The sequence below is a fragment of the Ambystoma mexicanum genome, chromosome 2p (genome assembly GCF_040938575.1).
Source record: "Ambystoma mexicanum isolate Mex_15411 chromosome 2p, UKY_AmexF1_1, whole genome shotgun sequence".
Taxonomy (NCBI): Eukaryota; Metazoa; Chordata; class Amphibia; order Caudata; family Ambystomatidae; genus Ambystoma; species Ambystoma mexicanum.
In genome coordinates this window covers 714,072,520-714,088,095 of record NC_090923.1, presented here as the reverse complement: position 1 = coordinate 714,088,095, position 15,576 = coordinate 714,072,520, and the positions used below count along the sequence as shown (strand labels likewise).

The following is a 15,576-nucleotide window of genomic DNA, read 5'->3' as shown; positions in this document are numbered from 1 at the left end:
ACCCGGTCAGCCCATGAGCACACGGGCTCCTCCAGGGCCTGGGGGCACCCAGGCCTGCATGGCCAGATAATGCCGGTGTTGCCCAGTAGGGGCACCGGCTTCCAAAGGTAGAGTTGCCCAGCAGGGGCTCTACATACATGGCAGACAGTCATTGGTGCGGCATAATAACGACACAGCACACCATGTCTTCTTACTCTGAAGACTGAGGAGCGGGAGGCCGCTCATTCCTTTTATTGAATACAGTCACATGGTTACTGCCACGGCAAGGGGCATACTGCACTGGGATTATTACGAGAGTAGAACAGAGAGAGGCATTTGGGCGATGCACGCTCCAGAACAATACTATAACTAATGTTCCATGCGTACCCCCATACATGAGTTGATTTTAGTCAACATCAGTGCAGCACAGCACCTGCCGCCAGTGCCTCATTTGGAGCACGTCACCACAACAGCAATGCTCATTTTGCCTTGTGTTTGTGTTATCTATACTGGCAACGTGCTTGGAAGCCTGGAAGATTGGGTACTATCGAAAACTCAAACAGATGCCCGTTTCTTGCAGGACCTCGCAGAGGGAGGCAAGCCATGCAACAGAGAGCAGTGACCATGCCCCCTCCCAACAGTCTCCCGTCATGCAATGTCTGTTTGGAGAAGTGAAAGTGGACTTCCTCTTTCGTAGACAGGCTGGGTCTGGGCTGCACGAGTGTGTGTGTACTTCAGTGCAGCCCGAGAAGCGTTGCTTGGGGTCTTGTTGGTGCTTAGCAGTGACGTTCAACGGATAGGTACGTTTGTGCTATTTCGATTGATTTTTAAATATATTTGACAAACCTATTTAACTTTATCTACAGTGTTATTTCTGAAAAATACTGGATTGAATAGGCACTAACGTGAGAAGCGCGGGGACTTGCCTGCATACTCCTTGAACAACAGGGCAGGAGACTCTTTTATCCCCTTGTGAATCTCAAAGTGAAAATGTTCTCACTAATAAGAAAAAGAGTCAAGCTTGAGCGCGGGCCAGCAGGGCTTCTGGCTCCTCTCCAGCTGGGTGCAGACTTGGTGAAGTGTTCAGCACTCATCTTGCAAAATTATCAAGTGCTCACTTCGAAGTGAATGGTCGTCAATGGATGACCTGAGCCTTGACTGGGGGAACAGGCCAAAGCTGTTTGGCTGCCCTGGGAGCAGTAGTGTACACCGAAGGCCTGCGTAGCACAAGTATGTAAAACCTCTGCTGGTAACGCTGGTTATTCGTTTGCAGGTGTGCTAATGATATATAAGCAATACTATTGCCTGATGATTCTATATGGGCTTGACGCCCTTACTATGGGTGATTTAATGTGGTTAAATAGCCTTGAGGTAATGTTTTGGTGAAGATGCCTAAAATTGCCTCAGTCGTTCCCCATGGAGTACCTTAGGCTTGAACTGGGGCTCATAGTCTTACGTGGAATGACATTAGGAAGAAGGGGGGAGCTACATATTAAATCGAACTGCATCCAGGCTGCCCGTTGTTGGCCAAATTGGGTGAACACCATGAGACCAAAATGTTTTGTAGAAGGAAATCCTTCAAAGCCTTGAATATGGAACTGTATGAAACTATTGGTTGGACTCATGATTTAGCACCGGGCGGGTTTTATATTGCTACCAAATTGGTTTTTGACAAGAAACTTAAAAATTGGGACTGGGCTAATCGTTATGCTCATCTTACAAGTCTGCAATCATACGTGGCAGTAACTTTTGTGACACATCAATTCAAGAAGGCTCAACCTTATCTACGTTAATGTCCTGATCCATCAGTTAGACGACTGATGTTACTGCCACAAACTAATCACTTACCTTTGCTGGCCGTGAGAGGTGCACAATTTAAATTGACACGAGATAAATGATTTTCTCTTATCTGCAGACTGAGGCATGTGCTGAGGCATGTGCTGGAGACCGCGAAACATATATTTACAGAGTGCATGGAGCTTGGCTCACTTTACATGTGTATGTTGGGGAACCTGGTGCATAACTGTGAGGCAATCAGATCGAATGATTTTTGGCACTATTGCCTACATTCCAGACCCACATCTGTCCATATGGCATTATAGCGTCTGTGGTGCAGAATAGAGAAGAGGTTAACTTCATTTGGGGACGTGATTTAGTGGTTGGTTCACACAGTAGGCTGCTGGCAGTATAAGCTTGGACTGTGAAGTGAAACTGTGAGGTGAAAGCTTATATACTGTGATGAAATGGTTTGCAATAGATTTAGCACAATGGTACATGTATATCTAGAGGTATATGAATGATTTCTTTATTTTGTATGTATATATATATATATATATATATTTGTACTTATTTTAATAATTGTTTTAATATTTTGAATATGTATTGTTCATGAAATTTGTGAAAAGTTCAAATTGAACTAAAACAATAAAGAATAATAAAAAAGTAAGTGGTTTATGCAATGTGGTAATTCTGGAGTTCAGGTGTTTTTTAGGGTTCAACGTTGTGCCTTTAATAAGCTGCACAAGTAAGACTACACACTTCCATATGTTGTTTTATTAATGAATGAATTGTGGGTTTTACTTTATCGTTTTGTGTTCGTTCTTTAGTTTCTCCTTTTTTCTTTTTAATTCTTCTTGCTCTGACTTTCTACATTTCACTTTATTTCCAGTCTCTCATTCCTTCCTTCCTTTCTGTTTCATTTTGATTTGTTTTTTATTCTGGCAAGCTCACCTGTAAGCCCTCCCTTTCTCTTTGCCTCGTTCATCTACCTCCCAGTCTCCCACGTTTTGGTGGCAGTTTCTGTGTCTCCCTCACTCTCTCACTCAAACAAACAGTGAGTAACCCCACCCCAAGCTGCAAATCCTCATCAACTCTCTACAGAGGGCCTCATTACGAGGTTGGTGCTAGTCATGGCGCTATTAGCGCCATGACCAGCACCAATAACAGGATCGTGTCCGCCATCGTTCAATGGGGACTTAGTTGTCCAGTCCGACCTTGGTGGGACCGGTAAGTCCCCATTGTAAAAGCCATTCCCCATTCCCATTTGAGCTCCCACAGGGCTCAATGGGAAGGGGGAAGGCGTCAATAACGGTACCGCAAATTGCGGTACTGTTATTGACCCCGGTATCCCTTAACGGGTCCCGTCCATAACACCTGGTAAAACCAGGCGTTAAGGGAGGGACCCGCTAAGGGACCTCGGAATAGGGCGCAAATGGATTACCGGCACCGGTGTCATTACCGGTGCCCGGTATCCCTTTGCGCCCACCTCAGAATGAGGCCCAGAGACTTCCTGGTTCCCTCACTCTCTGTTGGTGTCTACATCTTTTTCTGCATACGTTAGGCAGCACCCTGATAGACAGATCATTGCTGTACCTACGGATTTACATTGTATCTATTGTGCAGTCTAAATGAGTGCCATCCCTGCTCGTCCGCCTTGGGTGTGCAACTCCTCCCTCCATGCCCTCCACTGCCTGGCTACATTGCATTCTCCTCATCACTACACCCTCCCTTGAATCACGAATCGGGGAACCCCCATTTCAGGGCAGAATTCTAAAGCCTTGCCTGCCCTGTTAGGCAAAGTTTGTATGCAGTACCCTTTGGGTGTACTACACGGTGCACTACACACAACTCTGACTAAAGGTATAGGAAACCCAACCTTTGATATAGGCTTGTACTACACAGTTTTGTTAGTGTGTTGAGCAGCCAGGCTTATCTCAAGAGGGGTCAATGTGAGCTGTAGGGGAGTTACACAAAGATTCACAGTGACAAGTATTAAAATAAACTTTTACACACACATTTTGTTTTAATAAACAATTATTCATTTCTCAGTCAGAATAAGCCTTCATTAGAAGGGAGTAATATAAAAGTAACACACAAATACACTTCAATACTGCACACTCTTTGTTTCTAAATGAGTAAAGACCTTTTGGGGATGGCCCCCAGACACAACCTACATCCTCAGGTGACTTCAATAGCTAGGGTGCTGGGGACATTAATATCTTACTGTTGGTATTTAGAATACTGTTAGAATTTGGTAAAAGGAAATGATTATTAGAACAACAAGAGACCATAAATATTCTTAAGCAGGCAAATACATTTGGATCCCGTAAGAAGAGTCATTCAGTAGCACAGGCTAAGCCAAAGTCAATGGACCAAAGCCTTATCTAAAATGAAGCACTTCTGGTAGGTAAGTAGAAAAGTCTTTGCACAATGTTTTAGAAGCCTTTGAAGAAAAGAAGAATTAAATGTAGGGCCACAAGCTGATTGGACTTGTCAGTAGTAGAAGATGCAAGCAACTCTACAGTAAGAGGTAAGTTCTCTCAGACTTTACAGTACCTTTGTATTGAAGAAAAAGTGCAGCAGATGACTTCTGTTCCTGTGCAGCTCTGCAGATCTCACTGTTCCTGGACCTCAGTCATGGGGACAAGAGGGAGGACTTCTGGGGACTCCTGCGCTGCAATGGAATGGTCACAACCGGCAATCTTCAATTCAGTCGCTGTTCAGTGTTTCAGCTCCCCGCGTCTACCGCAAATACCAACACTACGGTTCCTGGCTGTTGAGATGGACTTTCCTTGCTTCTGGGGTCCCACACTCTGTTGAGGTGGCTCAGGCTTGGTCAGTCCTTCTTCCTGGGAGTCCGGAGAATCTTCTTCGAGCTCTAGGCCAGCTTAAAAGCAACGCAAACAATCTGGTGTTCCTCTCCCTGGGTAGACAGTTTCCAGCATTGGAAATTCAACCAGCTCCGAGATGGATGTCCAGGTGGCTTACTTTAGTGTTGATTGGTCCCACCAACTCAAGGGGAGAAGTTGTCCTTGCAGGGGTTTCTCTGTCAATATGAATTTGGAGTTTCAGCACAGCAGCAGAGCTTCACCGGGAAAAAAAAGGTCCAGGAGTTGCAGCAGGCGTCCTCTTTAAGTTCATCTTCAGTTCCTTTGTCCAGTGGTTGACTCTGCCTTCCAAGCCAAAAGCCTCGCCTTTTATTCTGTTCTCTCCCATTAATTCCAGCCTAGTTGTCAGTCACCCAGCAGAGTGGCAATCCTTGCCGGACAGTCAGCCGGCCAATCACCACAGAGTGCATTCGGGTCTCGTGAGAGACTAAGCACAGGGAGTTTCGGGCACCTCCTTCACTTTCTGCCTACCCTAGACATCCTGGAGCCAGAGGCGGGCTTCACTCATGAATCCCGCCAAAGGCGAAGCAAACAATGGGACCAAACCTGGGTTGGCACGCAGAGTAAATCTCAAGAAGGACCTTTCCACAAAGAAGTGGCAAAAAAAAGAGACCGGGACCATTTTGACAAAAATGGCACCCTTGGGTGCTTTACTGCAGCTGCGAACGCAGCCCGCGGTTACAGCACACCACGGTAGTTAAAATGAAACCCCTGCCACCAGCCATTCAGTGAGGAAAGGGTTACATAAAAAATATTACATGAGAAGCTAGACAAAGGAGATACTAGGCAGTGTGTGCTGGGTCTAGAAAGTTACAAATGTAAGTAAAGTCAATTTCACTTTACTGCTCTGGGAAACATTTGTTTATCCCAGAGAAGGTATTTAAACCTTTGGGAAATCTGAAAGACTTCCCTGTGCCACTGCACTGAAGGTGCTGTGTGACACAATGTAAAAGATGATGCCCATAGAGTTTGTCAGACTCCACAACCAAAAGAAACACAGAGTTCAAAATCACATTAAAATACATGTGAGAGTGGGGAAAAAGGGTCTGACTCTCTCCACGTTAAAATAAATCAAGTCCTCAAAACCCAGCAAAGTTGCTGGGGGTCTCTAAGGTGGAGGGAATTAGCACATTTCTGAGAATTCTCCCTAACATGCCCTCACTCCGCACAAGGACCAAGGAGAGGGGGCAGAGCACCTTTGCAGGAAGCAGTCCCTCACAAGATACAATCCCCTGTCCTCTATCAGGATGCTGCCATACTATCAAGCACTACGAGGCCTGTGCTTTGCTGCAGGTGAGGCATGGGACCCGATCCCTACTTTAATTGGCATTTCTCCTCTAGGGCAGAATTTTATCTTAGCACAGATAGGGATTGTAGTAGCATTTACCATCTAGTAAGATAGAGGGCATGCCTGCAGCAGGCTGCAATGATCTGGACCTTATCTACAAGTCACAGGGACCTGCCATCAATAATATAGCTCTATATTTTAATGTAAGTAGCCACCTGTTGCAGAGATCTGTTTTACCCCTAATGCCACAAGTTTAAATTGAAATATTATAGCTTGGCATGTTAACACACCTGCTGCAGAACTGGGTGCAACCAGAGTGTGTTGCCACCGAAATGAATGATGGAGAAAAATGGAAGGGCAGAGTGTGAGGGAAAGATAGTTGTGTAGAGGAAGGAAAAAGAGAGGGAGTAAGGGAGGTAAAGACATGGAGATTAAAAGAGGGGAGAGGGTGGGAATAGAAATGTGGAGGGTACAGGAGGGAGGGTAGGTTGGGCATGACAACAGAAAGAGAGCAGGTCAGGGAGTTTGGGAAGAGACGTGAGCAAGGAAGAAAGAATGAGGGAGGTGTGGGGAGTGACATGTGGAGAGAGAGAGAGAGAGAGAGAGAGACTGAGGGACATTGAAGAGTTTAAGTCGGAGAGAGGAAAGGGAAGCGAAGGGACAACTACTGCAATAAAATGAACAATGCACACAGCAGACCACTGAACAACAACCTGGGAGGTACATCTCACTAAATCATGCCCAAAGACTAAAAGCTCTTCATCTTTTATTTAACATATATGCAATAATTGAGCTCTAAAAAATTATAATCTAGAGCACAAGAGAAACAAGTAAAATACTGTGGCAACATCAATCTATCGATCTTTCCATCTGCTGGTGTCTTTCCATTTCATCCACTCCCTCTTCACCTTTGACCCCTGCCAGTCACCTTACATCCACTCCATCTTACCACGATTCCAGTTTAACACCGTTCCTATGCGGTACAAGAACTTCCATTATGTCTTCTTGTCCTGGCGGGAGAGAATTGAGAATGACGCATCCTTTCCTCTGCAATGGCTGAGCACTGTGGCCCCCAGTCCTTACGACATATCGGCTTCAGTGGATTCCGCAGTGCCTCTCTCAATACTATGGCTACTCCAAGAAGGCTGTGAAGGAGGGGGCATTTGGGCATGTGGACTTGGTATCTTGTAATGAAAGACAGTTCCCTTCCCCCCAGAGTACTGCAGCATGGAATGGGGCCGTTCCTAACTTAAGAAATATCATTTTAATGCACAAAATCAAATTTTTCCTGCATTTTTGCAGCACGTTTTCAATTGAGTTGAGTGTGCAAGGTAGTGCTAGTATGCGAGAGAGAGGCAGGATGCAACAGCAATTGAAACTCACCAATATCCTTAGGGTGACATACGCATTTGCAAACAACATCTGCAACTTTGCATGGTGAACATGAAAGGTCACTATTATTGTATGTGGAGAACGTTACAATACATTACGGCATTTGTATAGCGCTGTGGACCCTCAGGCATAAAGGCGCAGAGAGTTGAACAGACACATAACGAGTAACAGTTATCGGATAGCAATAGGTGAGTCGGGGAACCTGAAAGGGCAGGAAAAGAATTGAAGGGTTAACCAAACAGATGAGTGTTTAACTCTTTTTTTTAAATGCAGACAATGAGCTCAGGAGTCTTATGTTTTTTGGTAATTATCCCAGAGGTTGGGTGCCACTAAATAGAATGCTCCCTTCTCGGCTTTAGCAGTTATACATCTGGGCTGAACAAACAGGTTCTGCCCACTGGACCTCAGCCCCCTTCCATTAGTTTTATTGGTAATGGAGTCCAGCAAATAGGATAGCATGGTTCCTAGCCTGCACTTGCATGTTATAGTGAGAATCCTGTACGTAATACATGCTTCAATTGGCAACCATTGGAGAGACTGCCTGGTGCCCGTTACCTGCTCTTTTCTTGAGAGACCCAGAACTACTCTTACCGCCCTGTTTTGCATAGTGTGAAGCCTGAGCAGATCACGTTTACTGATACCGGCAATAAGCTCCCACAATAATCAATTTTAGCATCAATGATGACTCTGGCGATGGTCTCTGCACTCGCCTGAGTGATGAGCGGCTTGAGATGGTGAAGTAATTTAATATAGTACGCTGAGGCTGTGACAACGCTAGAGACATGGGATTCCATGGTTAAAGACTGTTCAAGAGCTACACCCAGGATCTTCAGTTTAGGAACTGGAACGATAAGGTCAGCTCCTAACCTAAATGAGCCAAAGTTACCGTCTAGTTTTTTTTAAAGCAACAGACCTACCCATTATCATGAGTTCTGTTTTGCTTTTGTTAAGTGCCAGATTGTTGTTGAGCATCCATACTGTCGATTATGGCAAAGATTCTATTCAGCTCAAGATCATCCTGAGCATGGCAGCCTGAGAGCGTGACGACACATTGTGTTTTGGGGTCCTCCCTGGAAAACCCCAAAAAGGACCAGAATGGGTAGGGCCTCAGCTATTTCTGAACACACTCTACTTGCTTTGTTCTCCAGGAACTATACAATCCAAGAGACTGCCAAAGGTGAAAAAATGGCAACCTCAGAGAGCCTGGACATCAAAATTGAATGAATGACTAAGTCGAACGCTGCGGACTGGTCGAGCAATACTAGCAGAGAGAGAGAGAGAGAGAGAGACCATTTATCTAGTCACTTCAGCAGGTTAGATTTTAGCTCTAATAGGGAAGGTTCGGTACCAAAGCCCCGTCGAACCCTGAATGATGTTCATTCAGGATCGGGTACAAATTTAGATGTTCTGAAATGTGTCCGTACGCCACCTTTTCTAAAATCTTCAACAGAAAAGGTGTGTTCGAGATAGTAGTAGGTAGTTTAGTGGATTGTCCCTATCTAGTCCAATTAGACTCGAGAACGCGATAACAGAGGGAGCCTGTTCCAAAGCTTGGATCGTTGTGTGGGAGATAGGGAAGAACATGTCAGAGAAGACAGATACTTAGAAAAGCACCTTTAAACTATGTAAAGGTTGGAGTATGTGGATTGGCTCTTTCCTAAAGAGGAGAATTAATTAAAAACATATATGAAAATATTTTATTCAAAGTTTCTGATACAAAAATATTTAAAAAAATGAAAGTTAAAACAGCCTACAAAAATCTCTCAATCTCAAAATGCGTGATCCCACCACCAAAGTGAATATCGTAATACAATACAATGCCAGACATATTAGCTTTTTTTTTTTACTTTGGCTCCCTATTTAGGGGTAAAATGAAAACATCTTTTATGTGTAAGGCAATGAACCATTCCTTGTCCAATAGCTCAACATGTCATGTTTTGTGTATTTGGGCTATCTCCAATGCCCTACACTCTCCAGGGGTTTAAAAGATCTCACACAATAGTAATCCTTATTCTTGAACAGCATGACAAGTCTGTCCACTTGCTTCGCAGTCCTTATTGTGACCCTTTCTACTATCAGTCTCTACTCTGAAAGAAAGAACCAAAACCATAAGGCATCTCAAAAACCACAAACTTGGGGGGTGTGGCCAGCGGTGCGATGGGAAAGACGCCAAACACATCCTGTTTAAATCATCTGATTCCTGCATGCCATAAAGGTACAAACACTCCTGACGGGTGTCGGATACCCCAGAGCAAAAGCGGGGTGAAAAGCAGCTGAAACCGCGGCCGAACCACGGAGCTGTGGGCAAGAAAAAATCCAAATGGGCGCCAACCGGCCCGACTTCAAGATGTCCGCCTGGGGTAAACACTGACTCTGAACCCGGGAAGCAGGGCTGTACTGTAGCGAGACCCGGCTCGCCACCTGCCCGCTAACGCACCAGAGGCGGGCGAAGCTCCGACCCGTGTGCAGTACTTGACCAGCCTGCCGGAAGAATTGCAAACCCAGCGCACCACCGCTGGGGAAGTCACCCATGGGCAGGGGCGGCCGTGTTACGCGGCCTACGCCGGTGGAGGGAGAGTGCGCACCTACCTGGTAGCGCCGTAGGAGTCCAGCCAGGAACTGCCGGCAGGAAGGAGAACGTGCACCGCCGATTGCACTTGCCCGGTCGCAGGCATGGAGGGTCAGCGGTGAGCGGGAAGACGAGTGCCCACCAGCGGCTGGACGCGGCAAGATCCCGGAGCACAGCAGCACACACACCTCCGTTGGAGCGGGGCCTGGAGGCCTGCACCGAGTGGCCGTTAAAGCGTGGCCAGCGCGCAAAAGACACTGACAGCACCTGCCGAAGAGGGTTAGCAGGAGGATTGCGCCGCACGGGAGTGGCAGCCGCACCGCCTCTGGCTCGTGGGCGGGCCCTCGCCAGCCTACCAAAAAGTCATAAACCCGGAGCTCCTCCGCTGGTGGGAGACACCCTGGGCTGGGGTGGTGCTGGACTACAAGAGCCCACCAGCAACTGGACGCAGCAAGGGCCCTGAGCACAGCAGCACATTCACCACCCGGGGAGGTGGGCTTAGAGGCCCGCATCGAGTGACATCCGAGGCGCGGCCTGCGTGCGGGGACGCCACTGATACCTGCTGAGGGGGGATTGCAGGAGCGCTGCACCGCACAAGATCAGCAGCCGCACCGCCTGAGGCGGGGGAGCTGGTATCCTGAGGCGAAGCACAGCCTGGACCACATCCCAGAAGCAGGCGAGTGGCACTGGAGAGTGGACGTGAGTAGCAGCCCCTCAGCCCTACCAATCGCACCGGTGGGGGCAGCTGGCAAACGCTCCGTTGGGGAGGGGAAAAAGACACACAACAGGTTAGGGACGCTTTACTGCAGCATGCATGCGCCAAGGGCACGATCACCTTCAATGGTTCCAGAATCGCCTTTTTCCCTGACTATACTAGGGAAGTACAGAGGGCGAGACAATCCTTTGACCACCTTAAGAAGCAATTACAATCAATGGGCGTGAAATATGGTCTGCTATTTCCCGCGCAGCTTAAGATCTACCACAAGTGAACCACAGTCCACTTTAATGACCCCAAAGAAGCATGGTGCTGGGTTGAACAACACATAGAAGGAGACTGGTCGTCCTCGCACGGCAGGAGGGGAAGGAATCACAGACCACCGCCTGAACAACAGCGCGCGCCCTGGCAGCCTTTCAGCACAAGACCTGCTTGAAGACATTGGGGGATGACCCCCGCCTAGGCCTCCAATCAGTGCCCCGATATTCAGCAGTAAGCATGAACTGTATCACGGTACCCTCTGCAACATACCGCAACACCCTATTTAAGCTAACACACACTTGAATGTGGCGTTGCGGGAGCGCCTCACACACGCACTTTGAAGGCCCCCCCCTCGACTAGTAAACTTCACATTAGCGCCAATGGTGTTAACCCCCCACTTACATTTCTGTGGGGGAACCACCTAAACCTTAGGTTGAGATTGTTCTATGTAATACGTTGTCCAGTTGACAGCTGGTAGTGTTAATGTTCAGGCGACCGATGCTTCTAGTTGGGAGAAGTATAGGGTTGGAGGGGGTGGGATTGTTGAGTTTAGTTAGGGAAAGGACCAGTCTAGCACGTAACATACTAAAGTCAAACAAGAGGGAATAGCACAGGAGCGCAAAGTAACCGGGTGCCTGGCATCGCCATCAGCAGCACACACTTTCTTAGCCACAGACAGACATGGCATCACGTAACACCAACACAGCCAGAACACTGAAACGCATGACATGGAACGTCAACGGCCTCAGCAATGCAATCAAACGCCGATTGGTGGGGCAATACCTGAACGGCACGCACCAGACGTAGCTTTTCTGTCCGAAACACACCTCGCAGGCACAGAGTGTTCCCTATTCAGACGCACAAACTATAGACTCGCAGTCCATGCAGGCTTCACAATGGGCTCAAGGGGTGTCATGATACTGATACACAAGAATCTCCCTTTCCATCTGAACACAGTAACCCAGGACTCTGGAGGCAGATACATATACGCGACAGGCACACTCTGGGAGCACTCTATCACACTGCTAGCGATCTATGTACCTCCCACTCTACTAACGCCGCTACTCACCGATATCTCCCTCCTGATTACAGAAGACACCTCCAACATCACGATAATAGGTGGGGATTTCAACAAAGTCATGGACAGAACCCGGGATCGCTCACACCTTCATAATAGAAATCCCAGTGTACCCACCAAACTTGCCACATTCACGAACGCCATGGGCCTGTGTGACATATGGAGAGAACTCCACCCTAACACCAGGGAATATTCCTTGACTCGGAGACCCATGCCTCGCTCTCCAGATTGGACTACTTCTTTCTTCCATCAACTGATCTACACAGGGTACATGAAGCATGTCTGCTCCCCAGAGGCATTTCCGACCACTCCCCACTGGTGATGCAAATCACAGCATCCAGGCCGACACCCCCGCCTAGCTAGCGTCTGAATAATTACTACCTGGGCAATCCAGACCTGGTAGTCAAGCTCCAAGAGACAACGCAGACATATTTTGAGCTGAACACAGAGTCCGCATCAGACCCCTTGTCACTATGGGAGGCATACAAAGAAGTACTGAGGGGCGAACTCATCTCTTGGATGACCGCACAGAGGAAACAATATCTACTCAAGGTACACGAAGCGGAACAACAGGTAAAACAGGCAGAGGTAGCGCATATAATCCAGGACACGCCCGACACGAACCGAGCCCTGCTCCTGGCACAGAAGCAGCTTCAGAACACTGCACTAGATAATGCCAGACACGCAAACACGACAATGCGGGCAAGAGTTTATGAAACGGGCGATAAAGCCGGGAGAATGCTAGCGTGGCTGGAACGCAAGGAGCAGGGACGCAGCCATGTTCAGCAGCTACAGATAGGGGGCACAAACCCACTAGTGGCAGATCAGGACATAACAAGGGGTTTCGCAAACTATTATGCTGAACTGTACAAGTCACCCAACACCCCCGCAAACACTTCAATCATAGAGGAAATCAACTTCCCCACTTTGAACATAACACAACAAGAATTGCTAGAGAGGGACATAACGAAGGATGAGGTGTCGAATGCCATGTCTGCCCTCCAGGCTGGCAAGTCCCCAGACCCAAACGGCTTCCCGATCGAGCTGTGGCGGAAAGTGGGAACCGACGTAATCGCTCCACACCTACTGCAAATATTCCAACACGCAAGAGAACAGGGCATCCTTTCCCCAGATTTGAGGGAAGCCACAATAAAAGTACTACCCAAACCGGACAAACCCCCTGAAAACTGCAGTTCATACAGGCCCATTTCACTTATAAACAGCTAAACCAAAATACTAGCAAAGATCCTGGCAGACCGACTACAACAAGTCATCCCCTCCCTGGTCCAGCCTGAGAGATCGACACGCATGAATCTCTACAGGCTGCACTCAGCACTAGAAAAAGCCGACAGCATACAGGGCCTGCTGGCTTTGTTGGCAGTAGACTTTGAAAAGGCTTTCGATTTTGGTGAGATGGGAGGCTATCTGGGACATAATGAGGCATATGGGTTTTGGCCCAAACTTTATCAGCTGGATTCAACTACAATACAAATGGCCAAAGGCCAGAACTAAGGTCAACGGCTGGCAATCAGACCCTTTTAGACTGGGCAGAAGTACGAAGCAGGGTTGTCCCCTATCGGCCATGATTTTCGCAATTGCCATCGAACCACTGGCTATCCTCCTACGAAATACCCCACTCTGGGAGGGCTTCCGCTGGTCGGAAACATGGGAGGACAGAGTCTCCCTCTATGCGGACGACCTGCTCATCTACTTGAAAGACTCATGCAACTCCTGCCATAGAGTCACTAAAATGCTGAAAAGATACGGAGCCTTCAGTGGCCTACGCGTGAACTGGTCAAAATCCATCCTATTCCCCATAGGAAGCATGGCAGCCGCTTGTCCCGTGGACTGCCCCTACCAAATCGTTACTGATCAGTTCAAATACCTAGGGGTAAAAATCACAAAGCACCTTACAGACTACACAGCTCTGAATCTACAACCAGTCGTGTTGAGATTTGCTGAAGACACTCGCCATTGGATCTCCCTACCAGTGACACTGATGGGCAGAGCTGCCCTATTCAAAATGATCGCTCTTCCCAAGTTTTTGTACATCCTGAAAAATGCATCGCTGCACATCCCACATCAGGAATTCCTCAAAATAGACCGAATCCTTCGGAAACTGCTTTGGAGCGGGGGGCCCCTGCGGATCGCTCTATCTACCCTCCAGAGGTACGTCTGTGAGGGGGATCGGGATGCCCAGGCTGCAAACTTACTATTGGGCCAGCCAGATGGCGGTGGTAAATGACATGCTCCATGGGGAAAGGAAACTGCCGCACATCAGAAGGTTCAACAATAACAGTACAACAGCACCCCTGGAACTCCTGTACTGCGGCCTGGGCCGCACATCAGCTCCTAACATGGAAACGCAGATTACACAAATTTGGGCGGAAGCACACCGTAACGTAGGCAGGGAATCGAAACTGACGCTTACCCAACTGCTGTGGAACAACAGTCTTCTCCCCGAGTTACAGAAGCTGCCTAAATGGCCCGCTTGGGCCCAGCGTGGTATCACCAAAGTGCGAGACGTAATAAGTGAGAAGAAACTGGTCCCATTTGAAACACTATGCTCTGAATTTGCCCTCCCAACCTCTGAAGGATACCACTATACTCAACTGAAACACGCACTGCATGCCCACCAACAGATCATCAGCAACACGCTAGAGTGTACCCCGCTAGAGCGCAACATAGTCCAGGACCAAATAAAAAGAAATGTCACTTCAACCATGTATAACGTAATCACATACTTTGCTACGCCCGAACTCATCAGCCTGAAGGCCAAATGGGAGCGAGACGTTGGTCCTCTACAACCAGAGGACTGGACAGAAGCTTTGATGTACCCCCGAGAGGCGACCATTTAGTCGAGGCTCTGACTGGTCCAACTTAAGATCCTACACCGCACCTACTATCCAAGAGTGGCACTCTTTCGATGGGGCAGGGCCTCGGACTCGCAATGCATACGATGCAGGTGCGAGGAAGGAACCTTCTTCCACATCATATGGGAATGCGACAATATACAGCAACTATGGCTGAAATGCTGTGACAAACTGTCCAGAGTCATGGGCAAGCCAATACAAAGGGGGCCAAAACAACTCCTGCATTTAAAACACTGCGCGCTATGCACATCCTGAAAAGACAATCCTAATCCAAGTGTCAATCTTTCCGACATTAGAAATTACTTTTCATAACATTTACACACTATGTGCTGCGGAGCTATTTAGAAGGGTACTTATCTCTGGAGAGCAGGAAAGAAGAGGAAGATCAAAGGAAGAGGAAGGGGGTGGAGATATGGCAGGTGGAGCTTTCTGCCCCCCTATGCGGTGCCCTCTTCCGGGGTGGTACCACAAGCCCCCACAATTTGGTCACCTACCGACTGCCTCCTGATCCCGCCACCTGCCCCCAATACCCCTACTAACCGGAAACCCCCAAGTGAGAGGCAGCCAGTCCTCACCACTGGCCTATCCGGGGCACCAGAGCCACCAGAAGGGGCAAATCACTCCACCACCTGGCCCCTCTACCTCCTCAGTCTGATCTTGTAGGGTGGGTGGGATGGAGAAACAGCACTTCGAGCGCGGCACCGTGGCAAGCGTGGAGCAGGACCAGTGGTGGGTACAGCGAGGAGGAGGAAGC

At 48.1% G+C, this 15,576-nt stretch overlaps 1 protein-coding gene across 1 annotated transcript in view; it reads left to right on the top strand.

Moving 5' to 3' along the window:
* The first annotated feature begins 649 nt into the window (after positions 1 to 649).
* The window catches only part of LOC138566704 (ribonuclease T2-like), a 359,594-nt gene continuing 344,667 nt past the window's right edge, over positions 650 to 15,576 (top strand). The window contains exon 1 of the mRNA XM_069644295.1: positions 650 to 779. The gene's annotated coding sequence lies outside the window, so the exon portion shown is untranslated. The remainder of the gene's footprint in view (positions 780 to 15,576) is intronic.